This window comes from Thalassophryne amazonica, chromosome 1, assembly GCF_902500255.1.
Source record: "Thalassophryne amazonica chromosome 1, fThaAma1.1, whole genome shotgun sequence".
NCBI classification, from domain to species: Eukaryota; Metazoa; Chordata; class Actinopteri; order Batrachoidiformes; family Batrachoididae; genus Thalassophryne; species Thalassophryne amazonica.
The window spans coordinates 98,419,923-98,432,931 of NC_047103.1; the positions used below are offsets into that span (position 1 = coordinate 98,419,923).

The 13,009-nt window shown below is 48.4% G+C and overlaps 1 protein-coding gene and 1 long non-coding RNA gene across 2 annotated transcripts in view; both read left to right on the plus strand.

Annotated features, from left to right (window-relative positions):
- vstm2a (V-set and transmembrane domain containing 2A) overlaps positions 1-13,009 on the plus strand; it is a 644,019-nt gene that overhangs the window by 250,291 nt on the left and 380,719 nt on the right. The window lies entirely within an intron of this gene.
- LOC117512777 lies at positions 1,482-12,067 on the plus strand. Its single transcript, XR_004561382.1, has 3 exons — positions 1,482-1,759; positions 8,620-8,622; positions 12,056-12,067. It is a non-coding gene; the product is annotated as an uncharacterized LOC117512777 (long non-coding RNA).

The window sequence follows — 13,009 nt, forward strand, 5'->3', positions numbered from 1 at the left end:
GTAAGCCTGCAGTCTGAGAGCGAAGCGCTCTATTGGGGTGATATGGTACTACAAGGTCCCTAAGATAAGATGGGACCTGATTATTCAAAACCTTATAAGTAAGAAGAAGAATTTTAAATTCTATTCTAGAATTAACAGGAAGCCAATGAAGAGAGGCCAATATAGGTGAGATATGCTCTCTCCTTCTAGTGAAAAAGACGTAGAAGCAGGCAGCTTTAATGAGAAAAACAGGAAAGGTGAATGAGCAGGCCCTCAAAGCTAGCTATCATGTTGCTGAACTTGTTGCTAAATCAAAACAGGCGCACTCTGTGGCAGAGTCATTAATATTACCTGCCTGTAAAGCCATTGTTAAGGAGGTGCTCGGCTCTGATGCTGTAAAAGAAAGCGCCAAAGTCCCTCTCTCAGATAACACAATTGCCAGACGAACTAATGACATGTCTGTAGACATTGAAAATGCTGTTTTGGAAAAGACAGCCATCAGTAGGAAATGTGCTTTGCAACTTGATGAGTCCACAGATATTAGTGGACACACTCAACTCTTGGCCAATGTGCATTTTGTGGATGGATATGCCATTACAGAAAACTTCCTATTTTGCAAGGCACTGCCACAGAAAGCAACTGGAGAGGAAATTTTTCAGGTCACATCGGAATATCTTCACCAAGGAGGACTTACATGGGACAACTGCATAAGTGTTTGCACTGATGGAGCCGCAGCCATGGTCGGGCGCACCAAAGGCTTCGTTAGCAGGGGGAAGGAACGGAAACCAGATGTTGTTGTTACACACTGTTTTTTTGCACCATGAGGCTCTCATTTCCAAGACTTTACCAGAAGACCTTGTTACTGTGTTGGATGATGTGGTGCACATGGTAAACTTTGTAAAGACGTGGCCTGTGAAAAGTCGCATATTTGCATCACTGTGAGGAAATGGGAGCGGATCATACAACCTTATTGCTCCGTACAGAGGTCCAGTGGTTGTCACGTGGCAAGGTGCTGACCCGTGTGTATGAGCTGCGGGAGGAACTTAAAGTGTTTCTAACAAATGAGAGGACTGATTACGCAAAGCTGCTTGCAAGTGATGAGTGGTGTGTGAAGCTGGCATACCTGGCAGATATATTTCATCATTTGAATGATCTGAACACACGAATGCAAGGCCGAAATAAAAACCTGCTTACAAGCACAGATAACATAAATGGATTCCGTTCAAAGATAAAGCTCTGGCAACAGCATGTGGAACGTGCCAATCTTGACATGTTCCCACTCACCAAGACATGGCAAGATGTCAACACTGCTGCTCTGTGTGAGATAGTAGGTGAACATTTGAAAACTCTTGAGGAGAAGCTTTCATTTTATTTTCCTTCAGTCTTCACTGAATCCCTTGACTAGGTTACGGACCCATATAGCTCAGCATCAGTTGCTGAGAAGGACATGAATTTACAGGAGCAAGAGGAACTAACTGAACTGAGACAATTGATTGACTGAGACATTGTTTAAATATAAGCTTTGCTGACCTACCTTTGGACAGTTTTTGGCTGACTGCTGCAAAGGAGTTCCCCATTCTGTCAAATAAGGCAATTTCAACATTACTCCCATTTTCCACAACATATCTGTGTGAGCTGAGCTTTTCAACCCTGACTGCTATCAAAACTAAAAACAGAGAGACTGAGAGCTGTTGATGAAGAGCTTCGTGTGTGTCTGTCTTCAATTCCTCCCAGGATATCAGCTTTGTGCTCATCTAAACAGGCCCAGGTTTCACATTGAGTGAGTATAAATAAATTAAGGGACCATATTGTAATCATTAGTCTATAAAGTGTCATTTTGTAATATTTTTGGTTGATGGTGTGCCATTGGATTTTTTCAATGTAAAAAAAATGTGCCGTGACTCAAAAGAGGTTGAACAACACTGGTGTAAAGGATCTTGCCACGTGGGCTCAGGAACACTTCAGAAAACCATTGTCAGTTAACACAGTTCGTCACTACATCTACAAGTGTAACTTAAAACTCTACAATGCAAAGCGAAAGCCATACATCAACAACATCCAGAAACACCACTGCCTTTTCTGGGCGTGAGCTCATTTAAAATGGACAGACGTAAAGCGGAAAAGTGTGCTGTGGTCTGATGAGTCCACATTTCATTTCACATTTGTTTTTGGAAATCATGGATGTTGTGTCCTCTGGACAAAAAAGGAAAACGACCATCCAGATTGTTACCAGTGCAAAGTTCAAAAGCCAGCATCTGTGATGGTATGGGGGTGTGTTAGTGCCCATGGCATGGGCAACTTACACATCTGTGATGGCACAATCAATCAATCAATCAATCAACTTTTTTTTATATAGCGCCAAATCACAACAAACAGTTGCCCCAAGGTGCTTTATATTGTAAGGCAAGGCCATACAATAATTATGAAAAACCCCAACGGTCAAAACGACCCCCTGTGAGCAAGCACTTGGCTACAGTGGGAAGGAAAAACTCCCTTTTAACAGGAAGAAACCTCCAGCAGAACCAGGCTCAGGGAGGGGCAGTCTTCTGCTGAGACTGGTTGGGGCTGAGGGAAAGAACCAGGAAAAAGACATGCTGTGGAGGGGGGCAGAGATCGATCACTAATGATTAAATGCAGAGTGATGCATACAGAGCAAAAAGAGAAAGAAACAGTGCATCATGGGAACCCCCCCACAGTCTACGTCTAAAGCAGCATAACCAAGGGATGGTCCAGGGTCACCTGATCCAGCCCTAACTATAAGCCTTAGCGAAAAGGAAAGATTTAAGCCTAATCTTAAAAGTAGAGAGGGTATCTGTCTCCCTGATCTGAATTGGGAGCTGGTTCCACAGGAGAGGAGCCTGAAAGCTGAAGGCTCTGCCTCCCATTCTACTCTTACAAACCCTAGGAACTACAAGTAAGCCTGCAGTCTGAGAGCGAAGCGCTCTAATGGGGTAATATGGTACTACGAGGTCCCTAAGATAAGATGGGACCTGATTATTCAAAACCTTATAAGTAAGAAGAAGAATTTTAAATTCTATTCTAGAATTAACAGGAAGCCAATGAAGAGAGGCCAACACGGGTGAGATATGCTCTCTCCTGCTAGTCCCCGTCAGTACTCTAGCTGCAGCATTTTGAATGCTATAATCAAAATGCTATACAATCAATGCTATAAGGTACATCCAGGTTTTGCTGCCATCCAAGCAACGTCTTTTTCAGGGACGTCCCTGCTTATTTCAGCAAGACAATGCCAAGCCACATTCTGCATGTGTTACAACAGCGTGGCTTCATAGTAAAAGAGTGCAGGTACTAGACTGGCCTGCCTGCAGTCCAGACCTGTCACCCACTGAAAATGTGTGGCGTATTATGAAGCGCAAAGTACGACAACGTAGACCCTGGACTGTTGAACAACTGAAATCGTACATCAAGCAAGAATGGGAAAGAATTCCACCTACAAAGCTTCAACAATTAGTGTCCTGAGTTCCCAAATGCTTATTAAGTGTTATTAGAAGGAAAGGTGAAGTAACAGTGGTAAACATAACACTGTCCCAGCTTTTTTGAAACGTGTTGCAGGCATCCATTTCAAAATGAGCAAATACTTGCACAAAAACAATAAAGTCTGTCAGTTTGAACATTAAATATCTTGTCTTTGTGGTGTATTCAGTTGAATATAAGTTGAAGAGGATTTGCATATCATTGTATTCTGTTTTTATTTACAGCTTCCTGTTGGGAAAGTGTCGGTACACTGACCCACAACAGGGGGCGCAAAGGAACGGACAATGGAGTAGGTCAAATAACAACACTTTACTGTTGTGAATGTGCACAACAAATACAACAGATTACAACAATAGATCAGAATCAATTCACAAAGGTGTCGTGTGGGCAGGCTCGAAGATAGGAGACACCTGTCCAAAGCAGAACCGGAACCACACGATTTCCTCCGCCACCAGACCCCGGGAATACTGGAGCCGCCAAGTCCCGAACTCCCAGGTGGCCACTGCCTCCGCGTGTCGGACCTGGTACTGCTGGCGAGGAACAAAAACACAATTAAAGGTGGGCGCGTTTGCACCCAGTAATCCGCACGGCAGGAAAGCTACCTCCACTTCTCGTTGGAAAAAAGGTCTGTTATCACTCACAAAAATCACAAAAGGTTACTGTCAAGCAGTCAGCTGAGAATATTACCTTCCAGGTAGAACGATATCTCGGCAAAGAGGTGGAGACGTCGTCCTGCTGATGTACCCCTGCTGATTGGTAACAGCTGTTGCAGGTGATGCGTGACAGCTGTCACCCTAGCTGCTCCTGTGAGGCGGCTGCGCCCTCTGGTGCCTGGAGCCTGCACTCCAGGCAGGGCGCCCTCTGGTGGTGGGCCAGCAGTACCTCCTCTTCTGGCGGCCCACACAACAGGACCCCCCCCTCAACGGGCGCCTCCTGGCACCCGACCAGGCATGTCCGGGTGGCGGCGGTAGAAATCGGCCAGGAGGGCCGGGTCCAGGATGAAGCTCCTCTTCACCCAGGAGCGTTCTTCGGGGCCGTACCCCTCCCAGTCCACCAAATACTGGAAGCCCCGGCCCATCCTACGGACATCCAAAAGCCGGCGTACAGTCCAAGCCGGCTCGCCATCGATGATCCGGGCAGGAGGCAGCGCCGGACCCGGAGTACAGAGGGGTGAGGAGTGATGAGGTTTAATCCGGGACACATGAAACACAGGATGGATCCGCAGTGAGGCCGGCAGCCGAAGCCTCACTGCGGCTGGACTGATGACCTTCAGGATCTTGAATGGGCCGATGTAACGGTCCTGTAACTTGGGGGAGTCCACTTGGAGGGGGATGTCCTTTGTGGATAACCACACCTCCTGCCCAGGCCGATACGCAGGGGCCGGGGTCCGCCGATGGTCTGCATGGGCTTTTGCCCTCGTCCGGGCCTTTAGCAAAGCAGAACGGGCGGCACGCCACACCCGACGGCACTTCCGCAGGTGGGCCTGGACCAAGGGCACACTGACCTCTCCCTCAACCACCGGAAACAACGGGGGCTGATACCCCAGACATACCTCAAAAGGGGAGAGGCCAGTGGCTGAAGACACCTGGCTGTTATGGGCATACTCGATCCAGGCCAAATGGGTACTCCAGGCCGCCGGGTGTGCGGCAGTCACGCAGCGCAAGGCCTGCTCCACCTCCTGGTTTACCCGTTCTGCTTGCCCGTTGGTCTGAGGGTGGTACCCGGACGAGAGACTCACCGTGGCCCCCAGTTCCCGGCAGAAGCTCCTCCAGACTTGCGAGGAGAACTGGGGACCGCGATCGGAGACGATGTCTGTTGGAATCCCATGCAGCCGGACGACGTGGTGGACCAGGAGGTCCGCTGTCTCCTGGGCTGTTGGGAGCTTCGGGAGGGCCACGAAGTGGGCCGCCTTGGAGAATCGGTCCACTATCGTGAGGATGGTGGTGTTACCCTGGGACAGCGGGAGGCCCGTGACAAAATCCAGGCCGATGTGGGACCAGGGGCGATGAGGCACGGGCAGCGGCTGGAGTAAACCTGATGCCCGGCGATGGTCAGCCTTGCCCCTGGCGCAGGTGGTGCAGGCCTGGATATAATCCCGGACGTCGGCCTCTAGGGACGCCCACCAGAAGCGCTGCCGGACAACTGCCACGGTTCTTCGCACCCCTGGATGACAGGAGAGCTTGGAGCCGTGACAGAAGTCCAGGACTGCAGCCCTAGTCTCTGGTGGGACGTATAGTTTGTTCTTCGGCCAAGTTCCGGGGTCCGGGCTTCATGCCAGGGCCTCCCGGATGGTTCTCTCTACGTCCCAGGTGAGGGTGGCCACGATAGTGGACTCCGGGATGATGGGTTCCGGTGGATCCGACAACTCCGCTTTGACTTCATCTTCATGTACCCGGGACAAGGCATCCGATCTCTGGTTCTTGGTCCCGGGACGGTAGGTGATCCGGAAGTCAAAACGGCCGAAGAACAGTGACCAGCGGGCTTGCCTGGGGTTCAGCCGCTTGGCGGTCCTGATATACTCCAGGTTCCGGTGGTCAGTGAAAACCGTGAATGGCACGGACGTTCCCTCCAACAGATGTCTCCACTCTTCAAGAGCCTCTTTCACCGCAAGGAGCTCTCGATTGCCGACGTCATAGTTCCGTTCGGCCGGGGTCAACCTGCGGGAAAAATAGGCACACGGGTGAAGGACCTTATCGGTCTTCCCGCTCTGGGAAAGCACGGCTCCTATCCTTGAGTCCGAGGCGTCCACTTCAACCACTAACTGGCGACTAGGATCGGGCTGCACCAGAACGGGTGCAGACGAGAAGCGCCGTTTCAACTCCTTGAACGCGGCATCGCAACGATCCGACCAGGTGAAGGGGACTTTTGGTGAGGTCAGGGCTGTCAGGGGGCTAACTACCTGACTGTAGCCCTTAATGAACCTCCTGTAGAAATTTGCAAAGCCGAGGAACTGTTGCAGCTTCCTACGGCTAGTGGGTTGGGGCCAGTCTCTCACCGCCGCAACCTTGGCCGGATCAGGAGCGACGGAGTTGGGGGAGATGATAAACCCCAGGAAGGACAAAGATGTGCGGTGAAACTCACACTTCTCGCCCTTCACAAACAGCCGGTTCTCCAACAACCGCTGCAGGACCTGACGTACATGCCGGACATGAGTCTCAGGATCCGGAGAAAAGATGAGTATATCGTCTAGATATACGAAGACGAATCGGTGCAGGAAATCCCGCAAGACATCATTAACCAATGCTTGGAACGTCGCGGGGGCGTTTGTGAGGCCGAACGGCATGACCAGGTACTCAAAGTGACCTAACGGGGTGTTGAATGCCGTCTTCCATTCGTCTCCCTTCCGGATCCAAACCAGGTGATACACATTTCTAAGATCCAGCTTAGTAAAGATTTTGGCTCCATGCAGGGGGGTGAACACGGAATCTAATAATGGCAACGGGTATCGGTTGCGAACCGTAATCTCATTCAGCCCCCTGTAATCAATACATGGACGAAGTCCGCCATCTTTCTTGCCCACAAAAAAGAAACCTGCCCCCATCGGGGAGGTGGAGTTCCGGATCAGCCCGGCAGCTAATGAGTCCCGGATGTAGGTCTCCATTGATTCTCGCTCAGGTCGTGAGAGGTTGTACAGCCTGCTGGACGGGAACTCAGCGCCTGGAACCAAATCAATGGCACAATCGTACGGACGGTGCGGGGGAAGGGTGAGTGCCAGATCCTTGCTGAAGACATCAGCAAGATCGTGGTACTCAACCGGCACTGCCGTCAGATTGGGAGGGACTTTGACCTCCTCCTTAGCCTGGGAACCGGGAGGAACCGAGGATCCTAAACACACCCGATGGCAGGTTTCGCTCCACTGAACCACCACCCCAGACGGCCAATCGATCCGGGGATTGTGCTTTAACATCCATGGGATGCCCAAAATCACGCGGGAGGTAGAAGAAGTTACAAAAAACTCAATCTCCTCCCGGTGGTTTCCAGACACCACCAGAGTTACTGGTTGTGTCTTGTGTGTGAGTAAAGGGAGGAGGGTGCCATCTAGTGCCCGCACCTGCAATGGCGAAGGAAGCGCCACCAGAGGGAGCCCTACCTCCTTTGCCCATCTGCTGTCTAGCAGATTCCCTTCTGACCCCGTGTCCACCAGTGCTCGGGCTTGAAGGGTTAAATCCCCGCTCAGGATTGTGACTGGGAGTCGTGTGGCAATTTGTGTGTGTCTCACTTGAATGTCTTGACCCCCCCTTAGCCCAGTCTCTAAGGGTGAGTGTTGACGTTTTGGCCGTTTGGGGCAGTCTCTCTGTGTGTGCTCTGTTGAGCTGCAGAGAAAACACTCTCCACGGATCAGCCTCCCCATTTTGGCCCTGTGCGTTTCCCTAACAACGTCACCAGGGGGAGCTGTTGCCCCACAAAGCGCTGCGGCTGTGGAGCGTGGGGAGGGCGGCCCCTTTTCGAACCCGGAAGGGAGAGGGGCGGTGCGTATCCGGTCACGTCCTTCGCCTCGCTCCCGACGGCGTTCCTCTAACCGATTGTCTAATCGTATAATGACATCAATAAGCCCGTCTAAATCCCGCGGTTCGTCCTTGGCCACCAGGAGCTCCTTCAGGACCAACGACAGTCCGTTTACGAAGGCGGCACGGACGGCAGTGTTATTCCAGCCGGACCTCGCAGCCGCGATGCGGAAGTCGACTGCATAAACAGCTGCGCTCCGGCGCCCCTGTCTCATTGACAGCAGCACGGCTGAAGCGGTCCTCTATTTGGGTGATCGAACACTGTTCTGAACTCCCTCACAAACCCATCATATATCAGAAGGAGCCGTGAATTTTGCTCCCAAAGCGCTGTAGCCCAAGTGCGTGCCTTGCCGCGAAGCAGATTAATGACATAAGCTATCTTACTAGCATCAGTCGCGTACATGACGGGACGTTGTGCGAAGACGAGCGAACACTGCATAAGAAAGTCCGCGCACGTCTCCACACAACCTCCGTACGGCTCTGGAGGGCTTATGTATGCTTCCGGGGAAGGTGGGAGGGGTCGTTGAACGACCTGTGGAACGTCACTGTTATGCACAGGGTCGACAGGAGGGAGAGCCGCAGCAGTGCCCTGAGGGCGCACTTCCACCTGCGCGGCGAGAGCCTCCACCCTGCGGTTAAGGAGGACGTTCTGCTCGGTCATTAAATCCAACCGAGCCGTGAAAGCGGTGAGGATCCGCTGCAACTCACCGATCATTCCTCCTGCGGACGCCTGTGTGCCCTGTTCTTCCATTGGCCGTTTAACAGCCGGTTGACGCCCCTTGGGATCCATGACGCTGGCTGAGATATCCTGTTGGGAAAGTGTCGGTACACGGACCCACAACAGGGGGCGCAAAGGAACGGACAATGGAGTAGGTCAAATAACAACACTTTACTGTTGTGAATGTGCACAACAAATACAACAGATTACAACAATAGATCAGAATCAATTCACAAAGGTGTCGTGTGGGCAGGCTCGAAGATAGGAGACACCTGTCCAAAGCAGAACCGGAACCACACGATTTCCTCCGCCACCAGACCCCGGGAATACTGGAGCCGCCAAGTCCCGAACTCCCAGGTGGCCACTGCCTCCGCGTGTCGGACCTGGTACTGCTGGCGAGGAACAAAAACACAATTAAAGGTGGGCGCGTTTGCACCCAGTAATCCGCACGGCAGGAAAGCTACCTCCACCTCTCGCTGGAAAAAAGGTCTGTTATCACTCACAAAAATCACAAAAGGTTACTGTCAAGCAGTCAGCTGAGAATATTACCTTCCAGGTAGAACGATATCTCGGCAAAGAGGTGGAGACGTCACCCCTGCTGATTGGTAACAGCTGTTGCAGGTGATGCGTGACAGCTGTCACCCTAGCTGCTCCTGTGAGGTGGCTGCGCCCTCTGGTGCCTGGAGCCCGCACTCCAGGCAGGGCGCCCTCTGGTGGTGGGCCAGCAGTACCTCCTCTTCTGGCGGCCCACACAACACTTCCACAGCGTCTCAACTTTATTGGAATTGGGGTTGTATTCTGGATTGCCTGAGAGCACTGTATTTGTTCAATAATAAAATTAATCCTCAAGAATACAACTTTTGTGCATGCAGTGTATAACAATTTAAAATAACACGACCACTCACTCATCAGTCAAATCCTGTACTAATCAGTCGTGGAATTATAGTGACAGATGTTGAAAGTTAAAACCTAGAATTGATGTGATCATAAAACAAGACAACCATGTTACTGCTGTTTTTAATTTATGTGTTTCTAGTTTTTTTTTTTTTTTTTCACTGTAAAGCACTGTAAAGCTAGTTGGCCCATTTCCAGTTCAATATGGACTTAAAATCAACTTCCAAGTGTACTGCCACATTTCAGAAGTTACTTTCTTTAAGCAATGGTACAGGATACAGTTTTTATCATTCAGGAAGGCCATGATTTTTATGCAGGACGATGCTCCATCACATGCATCTCAGTACTCTTTTACTTGGTTATTCTGCAAAGGCCACAAAAGTGATAGAATTATGATATGGCCCATTTCCTCAGTTGATTTATACCCTATTTGAACTTGTGGACCATTCTTACAAGTCAGATTTTGACTGATGGATGCCAGTAAATCACACAACAGCATTTAGGAAGCTGCTACACCAAAAAGTTGTTTGTCAACAGATCAAGATACTGACACATTCCATGGATAGAAGGTTCATTGTAATTATTGAAAAGAAGGGTAGCTCTGCTGGTCACTGAATATTTTTGAAATGACACAAGTGTTTATTTGTTAATTTTGAGTTATTTATGTGTTATGCTTATTCTAACACATGGAAATAAACAAGGGAGATGGGAAAAATGCTAGTTTTTGATTCAGTTATATAATAATTCTGCAGGTGGCACGGTGGATTAGTGGTTACCCCTGTTGTCTCATAGCAAGAAGGCAATGGGATCTCTGTCATGCACTGAGGAGGCATAGCACAGAGAGCAGATGGACACATGCAGACTCATGGATTCAGGTGTTGGAATTCTAAAAACCTTTATCAAAAATCAGACTGAAGTTTGGTACACAGGCTGTGAGCATCTGGCAGAGGTACAGACAGCCGTGAAGTGGAGGCGTGGTCAAACACAAGTGAAGATCTGTCATGGAGAGTCAGGTACACAGGTAGTGGCAATACAAGGTAAAAAAAAAAAAGTAAGCAAGGTGAATCATGGAGAGGCAGGGTCACAAGCTGTGGCAAAAGCAATGTCAAAAAAACAAGCGAGGGTCGAACATGGCAAGAGAACAGAGCTATGACAAAACAAGAAAGGCTTGGAATGAGGCAAAACATCCAAGGAAGGGAGCACAATGAACTAGCACTTGACAACAGGGCACACAAAGCTTAAATACACAGAGGGTAATTAGGGCATGATGTGAAACACATGCAGGGAAGAAGGTGTGGTCGGATGAGGCAAAGGTGAGACAGGAGACGAGTGGAGTGACAGGTGGACATGACAAACAAAAGCAGCTGCAACAGAAACATGACAGTGACACTCCCAAGTACCAACAGTGATAAAACAAATCCCAAACACTCAAATTTTGCCTCAGTACTGAATAGTCAGTCAGTCATGAATCAGTCTGATGGGTGTAATTCATATTTTGCCCAAAACGCACAATTGAGAGACTAAACACACAGACAACAATAACAATTTAATGGTAACAGCAGATTTATTATCCAAGATAAATAAAATCCACAGTTTGTATTGCAGACAACAGGCTTGGTTGTGACACAGGTGATCAGTCAAATAAACAACAGTCTTTCAGAGGGAGCAGCAAATACGTTATTCAAAATGCAAGCAGAAGGCAAGTGCACAGAGATGTATCAGACCAGGCAAAAAAATCCAAAAGCTGCAGGAACAAATCAGGGAACTCCACATCACTGAAGGTCTGTAACACACATGAACACTGGGAAGCACTGGGAATCATAACACAAGAAAATATAGATGAACCTAACCTAACAGCAGATGTAAAAGAAACCAAAAGATTACGTGCACCACTACAGAGACACAAAAGCACTGAAGGCAAGAAACAGGAAGTGACACTACAGAAGGATAGTACTACAGAGACTTCAGAGTAAAAAGACCCAAAGATATCCTAACATGGGGGTGAAAAGCAATTGGCACAGCTAACCAAAAAGTTAACTTAATAACCATTAATCAGATAACTGAAAAGTTATCTTTTATGATGATGAACCGATAAACTGCTAAAAAATAATCCTTATTACAGATAACCAATAACTTTTAGTATTGATTCAGTTGCGGGCACAGCAGAGTACACTGTCGGCTTCTGATAAACCAGCTTCACTTTAAGTGCCGCAGGGGCTGCTGGGTAAATTCAAGGATCACAAACACACAAGAACGCACGAAAAATGAATGAATAAAAAGTAAAACCCCAAACACTGTCATCATCTTTCAAAAGCAGTAAAACACAGTATTAGAAGTCACAGTTCATCTTGGTATTAGATACACCGCCATTTGCGAGCTTAAAGCCGCCAGTTTTTTCACATGCTTTCAACCCAACGGCTTAAACAACAGAAATATGTCCATGCATTTTTAATGCATTGACTGGCAGAGTAAAATACACATAGTAAATATAAATTCTTACCTGTTAGTTTCAGTGGGATTCATCTGAAAGAAAAAAAAAAAAATCATCCTGAGATTATCCAAAATGGTCTAAACAGTGAAGAAATGTCCTAGTCTGTACACAGCTATGCTGTGAGAGCTCCTTTCTCCCACAGAGTCTTAGCAATACTGTCAGCCACAAAGAAATAAAATAAAAATAATGTTAAAATTAGTCAGTTTTGTGTTTGTGTGGAGCGGACTTCTTCTTCTTCTTTTGGATCCAATGGCAGACAGCACCAGTTAACCCTCTGGAGTCTGAGGACATTTTTTGGACAGTTCACTCGCCTGGCATAAATGTTTTATTATTGCTGTTAACAGCTCTCCCTGCATCCCACAATCAAGTTTTACATCTCTTTTTTTCAGGACAACCTGTACGAGGTCTGTCCGTAAAGTATCGTACCTTTTTATTTTTTTCAAAAACTATATGGATTTCATTCATATGTTTTTACGTCAGACATGTTTGAACCCTCATGCGCATGCATGAGTTTTTCCACGCCTGTCGGTGACGTCATTCGCCTGTGAGCATGCCTTGTGGAAGGAGTGGTCCCGCCCCCTCGTCGGATTTTCATTGTCTGGAAATGGCGGAATGAAAAGGACTTTTTTCCATCAGAATTTTTTCAGAAGCTGTTAGAGACTGGCACCTGGAAACCATTCGAAAAATTTATCTGGCTTTCAGTGAAAATTTTACAGGCTTCACAGAGAATAAGGACTTTAACTACAGGTTTAAGGACCCCTTTAAAGGACGGTCGGTGCGCCGCGCTGCGAGCTGCGACGATGCGGCACAAACCACTGGATCATTTCTAAGCTGATGGCTCTGTGGATACGAGACCGTCGTGTGCTCTTTCTCTGGTTATCACAAGACCTGGACATCAGCCATTTTCTGGCAGATTTCACTTTTAACAAG